We start from the raw sequence: 6360 nt of genomic DNA, 5'->3' as shown, positions 1-6360 counted from the left end.
AGTCCAAGTATAGGTTTTGCATTAGCACAATCAAGTGTTCTGTGATTCCCATTCTTCTCAGAGTCAAGCACAGTTTGTTGTGATCCACACAGCCAAATACCTTTGCATAGTCAATGAAACACAGATATTCCTCTGGTACTCTCTGCTTTCAGCCAAGATCTGCCACGACTTTTTCTAAATGCAGCCTGCACTTCAGGCAGTTCTCTGTTGATGTGCTGTTCCAGTTTATTTTTTCTTTATAATCTTCAGCAGAATCTTGCTTGCATATGATACCAATGATATTGTTTGATAATTTCCACACTCTGTCAGATCACCTTTCTTGGAAATGGGAACAAATATAGATCTTTTCCCATCAGTTGACCAGGTGGTTGCCCTCCAGATTTCTTGGCACAACTTGGTGAGCACATCCAGGGCAGTATTTGTTTATTGAAATATGTCAATCGGTATGCCATCAATTCGTGGGGCCTTGTTTTTTTGCCAATTTTTTCAAAGCAGTTTGAACGTCTTTCATCACCACAGGCTCTTGCTCATACATTGTTTTATGAAATTCTTCTGTGTCTACCAATTCCTTTTGGTACAATGACTCTATATACTCTTTCCATCTTCTTTTAATGCATTCTGGAGAGGGAAGATTTTATTGCTACCATTTTGTTGAATTCTTTTTTGTGTGGTTGCTGGTTACTTTGGTCCATCTTGCTTTCTGTGGCATCTCTGTTAGAAAGAAATCCCTCAGTATTTCTGGCAACACTAGTTTTGTTTTTACAAACTCCCTTAGGTTCTGCTTTTCTGAGACTATCTTGATCTCTCCATAATATTTGATGAATTGTTTTGCTGAGTACAGTGTTGTATTCTTTGAGTGTTTGATTTAACTCCACTGTCTTCTTACTCACAGGGTTTCTGTTGAGAAAATGACAATCTTATTTGCTCTCCCTTATAAGTTATTTTTCATTTCTCCTTAGCTGCTTCAGAATTCTTTCCTTACCTTTGGTTCTGGCAAATTTGGCTATGACATGCTTTGGTGTTTTTCTTTTGGGGTCTATTTTATATGGAAGCTCAGATTCTTGTGTATCTATTATCTCATTCTTCATTATGTCTGTAAAGTTTTCTTCTAGTAATTGTTCCACAACTTTCTTGGTGCCTTTACTTGCTTCATCCTGTTCTGCGATTCCAATTGTGCACATGTTATTTCTCTTGATGGTATCCCACAATATTCTTAGTCTTTCTTCTTTTTTCCTTCCTTTTTGATTCTGCTTTTTGTTCTAGCAGATCAGTGCTGAGAGGTTATGTTTTCTATTTCTTCAACTCTGCCTATATGTCTCTCCAACAAATTGACAACATTTGAAACATCAGTCTTCATATTTTGGATTGAGGCTTCTTGTTTTTCCAGAGTCTCTAATGCCTTGTTGTTTTATCTACATTGTCTTGGATTTTTTTTTAAAACTTCCTCTTGGATTTTACTTGTAGAGTCCTATAATCCTTTGAGTTTGTCTCTCATCATTGAAAATATTCAATCATTTTCTTTTTAATTTTGTGTCAGAAAGTTCCATCTGATTTTCTGGCCATTGATTATGTGTTTTGATCCCTTTTGGGGGATGACATCTTGTTTTGGTTTTGTGTAGGGTGTGAGGTAGTCTGCTTCTTCCCATGTCATTGCTGTGGTAGAGCTTTTCCTGCATGGGGTCTTAGCAGGCCCTTGGTTTGATAATGTTGGTTCGGGAGCTCACTACTCCAGAGGAGAGAAGAGGCAGCTCACCCTGCCTTAATTTCTTTCTGATCCTTGGACTGAAAGACTTGCTTCAGTTGGGGAGCTCAATAAATTAGTGGGAAAGGGAAAGACAACTCACACTGCCTTTAGTTATCCTTCTTTGATCCTGTGGTAAAACTACCTGAGACTAGGGAGTGAGATGTTTCTGTTTCTTTCTCTCTGGTTCTGCAACTATGTTCTCTGGTGTGAATGGCTTTTGGCTTGTTCTTTTCAGTGGGGCTGTCTAGTGCTCAGTGTGGGAGCTCACTAACCTAAGTCTCTTTATTACAGCCCCTGTGCCAATCCATCTCATTGAAGATCATCTTCTTTTTCATTGATCTTCTACTTCACCAATATGATATCTTTCTTGGGGGTCCTTCTGATAAATTGCACAAAGTATGTGAAATGAGATGTCACTATCCTTCTAAGGAACATTCTCATTACATTTTACCCAATACAAATTGTTAGTTTTATCCACAGCTACTCTAACACAGAAAGCTGAAAAATAACTAAGGATGATAGGAGGAGAATTGATGCCTTTTAGTGATGGTGCTGGAGAAGAGTATTGAATATATAATGGACTGCTAGGAGAACAGGTCATTCTGGAGAGGGTGAAACTATGCTGCTCCTTGGAGTTAAGGATTCTGAAGCTCCATGTGACATATTTTGGGGTTCTTGCAAGGAGGGAGCAGTCCTTGGAGAGGGCCATTTTGCTAGGAAGAATGAAAGGAGAGCACAAGAGAGAAGACCCTGGATGAGATAGATTGACTCAGTGACATGGGTAATGGGGATAGGTATGTCATAGACAATAGCTTGGCTCAATATAGACCAGGATTCAGAGCTGTTATACATAGGGTCCCTATGAGTTGCAAGTTACTCAATGGCACATAACAACAACACTCTAACACAAACACCATAAATACATGACTTTTAAAAAGTAGATTTCCCCCACGTACCACAAGACTAGAAGCAAGGCAAGACTATCTTTTTCAGTTCTAGGGAAAGATCCTTGTTTCTTTCACTTTATATAGCCCTGCTTCTATAGCTTTGGTTCTCTGTGCACTTCCATATAAGCTCTCATATGGCTGGGATATTTTTCTTTTTTTCTCACTGCTGTATCTTAATTGCCTAGGCTAGTGGCTAGAACAAGCATTTACTGAGTGAATTACACATTGAATGTATTTCACCTTCTATAGCCCTGTGTATAATTTTGCTCTATGTATAATTTTATGGGATTTTTTTATAATTTAGAAGTATTTTGGTTTAAGATACACACTGAACTGACATAATCTACCTAACATGACAAAGAAAATTCTCTTTTCAAATGGGGTACATCCACAGGCTGGGATTCCAAAGCTTATTTTGATGGGACACAATTCAATCTGAAGAACATTAGAATCAAAGCACAAATCTTCTGAATCACAGCTTTATAATTTACTCATTCTGCAATAAGGAACTCTGGTGATCTATTGGTAAACCAAGGGCACCTGGTTCAAATGCACTAGCTTCTCAGTAAGAGAAAGATGGGCAATCTCCTCCTGTATGATTTGCTGCCTTTGAATACTTACTAGAGGGTCAACCATGAGTCAGTTCCTGGACAGTACATATCAACAACATTCTACAATACATTCTCCCATTTATTTATGAAGTATCCCTTTTTTCACTTCTGTGTAATTTTCCTTGCTGTGGTGGTTAGATGCTGTCAAGTAGGTTCTGACTCATAGCAACCCTATATCCAGCAGAACAAAGAACTACTTGGTCCTGTATCATTGTCACAATAGATGCTATGTTGGAACCTGTTGTTGGAATGTGTTAATCCATTTCAATGAAGTTGTTCTCTTTTGCTCTCTTTAAGTATCCTTTTCCAGGTACTGACCCTTCTTGATAAAATGTCCAGAGCATGTGATACGAAGTCTTACCATCCTTGCTTTCTAGGAGTATTCTGGTTGTACTTACTCCAAGAGAGATATTTTATTCTTCTGGCTGTCCACGACATATTTAATATTCTTCACCAACACTATAATTCTATGCATTTATGGTCCTACCCACTGATGTGGAGAAAGGCAAAGTAATAACTAGGAAAGCTATTTGAAGGCAGGGGGAAGTATTTTGTAATTGACATTTATAACTGCTAAGAAGATAGAAATTGATTATGAAACTTTGCAGTTCAATATAGGATGTGCAATCTTGTAGAGAAAGTGGGGAAATCCAATTCTAATGACTTGCAAATTGTATTAAGAAATAAGATCCTTCTAGTAGACATAAAATTTTATGCCTCTTAATATTTGCCTGGCGAACTCTCTCAAAGCTCTAAGACTTTGCTTACTTCACCAAGGTCTACTCTCAGCGCACCCTCTCTAAAACTTTAATCTGAACTCCCCTTATCTTACGTCATTCTTCTAACATTCTTTTTAAGGCTTTTAATCATTATTATCTATCTTTTTAAACTAAAAGCACCTGGTTACACATTGGACTGCTAATCAAAAGGCCAGCAGTTTAAATGTATTATCTGCTAAGTAGGATTGAGATGGGCAGTCTCCTCCTAGAAAGATTTACAGCCTCAGAAACTTAACGGAGGGTTGTACAAGTCAGAATCCATGGCTTTGGTTCTCTGTCCACTTCCATATAAACTCTCATGTGGCTGGGATATTTTCCCTTTTTTTCACTGCTGTATCTTAATTGCCTAGGCTAGTGGCTGGAATAATCATTAACTGAGTGAATTACACGTTGAATGTATTTGCACATGTATTTTAATGAATTTTTGCAAAATATCAGAAGAGACTCCTAGACTAGAATATTTATGCATTTAAAATTTCTGTTGCTGTTTTCATTGCATTGCCTTGATTCTAACTCATAACTATGCCATGAATAACAGAAGGAAATAGTGCCTGGTCTTCCATCATCTTCATGATACATTCATGAGGACTGTATATTTTGAGTGCCTTCTAACCTCTGTATTCTGAAGGCGCATTTTCCAGCATTAGATCAGACAAGATACAAGGCTAAGGTGGCAAAACAAACAAACAAACAAACAAACAAACAAACAAACAAACAAACGTTTTAGAGGAAGTGTACCTAAAGCGTTCCTTAGACACCAGGATGGTCAAATTTCATTTCACACACTTTGGGCATGTTGTCAGGAGGGGACCAGTCTTTTGAAGAATAAATTATGCTTGAAAAGACAGAAGATCAATGAAAGAGAAGAATGTCGATGACACAATCTTGCTTGATGAAAGTGAGGAGGACTTAAAGTGCTTATTTGCAGAAGGTTAAACACTCCAGCCTTCAATGTGAATTGCATCTCAAAGTCAGGAAAACAAAAATCCTTGCCACTGGACCAATAGGTGACATCATGATGGCTGGAGAAAAGATTGAGGCTGTCTATGAGTTAATCTTATTTGAATATACAAACAATAGTCGGTAACAGGATTCAGGAGATCAGGAGATGTATTGCACCGAAAAAGTCTGTAGTTAGGGGTATCTCCAAATTATTGAGGAGCAATGATGAGGAGCAGCGCTTACTGCAGAAAATCAAGGATGGCAGTTTTCAATATGGATTGAAGCTCAAAATCAAGAAGACAAAGATTCTCACCACCAGCCCATTTGGCAGCATCATGACAGATGGAGAAGAGATTGAGACTCTTAACAATTTCAGCTTGCTCAGATCCACAACCAACACTCTTGGCACCAGAAATCAGGAAATTAAAAGATAAGTTACACTGTGAAAATCTGCTGTCAGGAAACTCTGAAGAGTGCTGAGAAGCAATGATGTCAGTCTAGAGACCAAGGCGCCCTGATCCAGGCCATGGTCTTCACAATTACTTGCTATGCATCAGAGAGTTGGACAATGACTAAGGATGACAGAAGAATCAATACCTTTGAGTTGTGGTGCTGGAGAAGAGTATTGAGAACAAACAGGTCTGTCTTGGAGAGGTTGAAATCATGTTTTTCCTTGGAAGCCAGAATTTTGAAGCTCCATCTCACATATTTTGGGCATGTGGCTAGCAGGGACAAGTCCTTGGAGAAGAACATCTTGTCCAGAAGAGCGGAGGGACAGCACAGGAGAGGAAGACCCTGGATGAAATGGATTGACATAGTAACTGGTGTAATGGGAGTATGTGTGTTGGAGTAAGTGAGACTGACTCAGGATAGGGCAAGTTTCAGAGCTATTGTACATAGATAGGGTTGCTCTGAGTCACAGGTGACTCAACAACACATAACAACAACCATTATGTCCGTTTGAGGACTAAGGTGTGTCTTATTCAGTCCACTGTCTTTTTAGTTGTTTGCTATGCATTTGACAGCTGAACAATGAGTAAGGATGACAGAAGATAATTGATGCCTTTGAGTTGCAGTGTTTTGAAAAGAGTACTAATTACTCCATGGACTGTCATAAGAACAAACATATGTATCTTGGAGAAGGTGCAGCCAGAGCGTTTTTGGAGACAAAGATGATACGTTTCATTGCATATACTTTGGGCACGTTGCTAGGAGGGGTTATTCGTTGGGGCAGGATATCATGCTTTAAAAGAGACTGCAAAGAGGGACTGCAAAGGAGAGCAAGACCCTCAAGCAAGTGGATTGACACAGTGAATTCAGCAATGGGCTTGTGTGTG

The sequence above is a fragment of the Elephantulus edwardii genome, unplaced genomic scaffold, assembly GCF_000299155.1.
Source record: "Elephantulus edwardii isolate Elephantulus edwardi_28Jun2011 unplaced genomic scaffold, EleEdw1.0 scaffold00167, whole genome shotgun sequence".
NCBI lineage: Eukaryota > Metazoa > Chordata > Mammalia > Macroscelidea > Macroscelididae > Elephantulus > Elephantulus edwardii.
The sequence above is the reverse complement of the archived record's forward strand: the minus strand, read 5'-3'. Positions refer to the sequence as shown.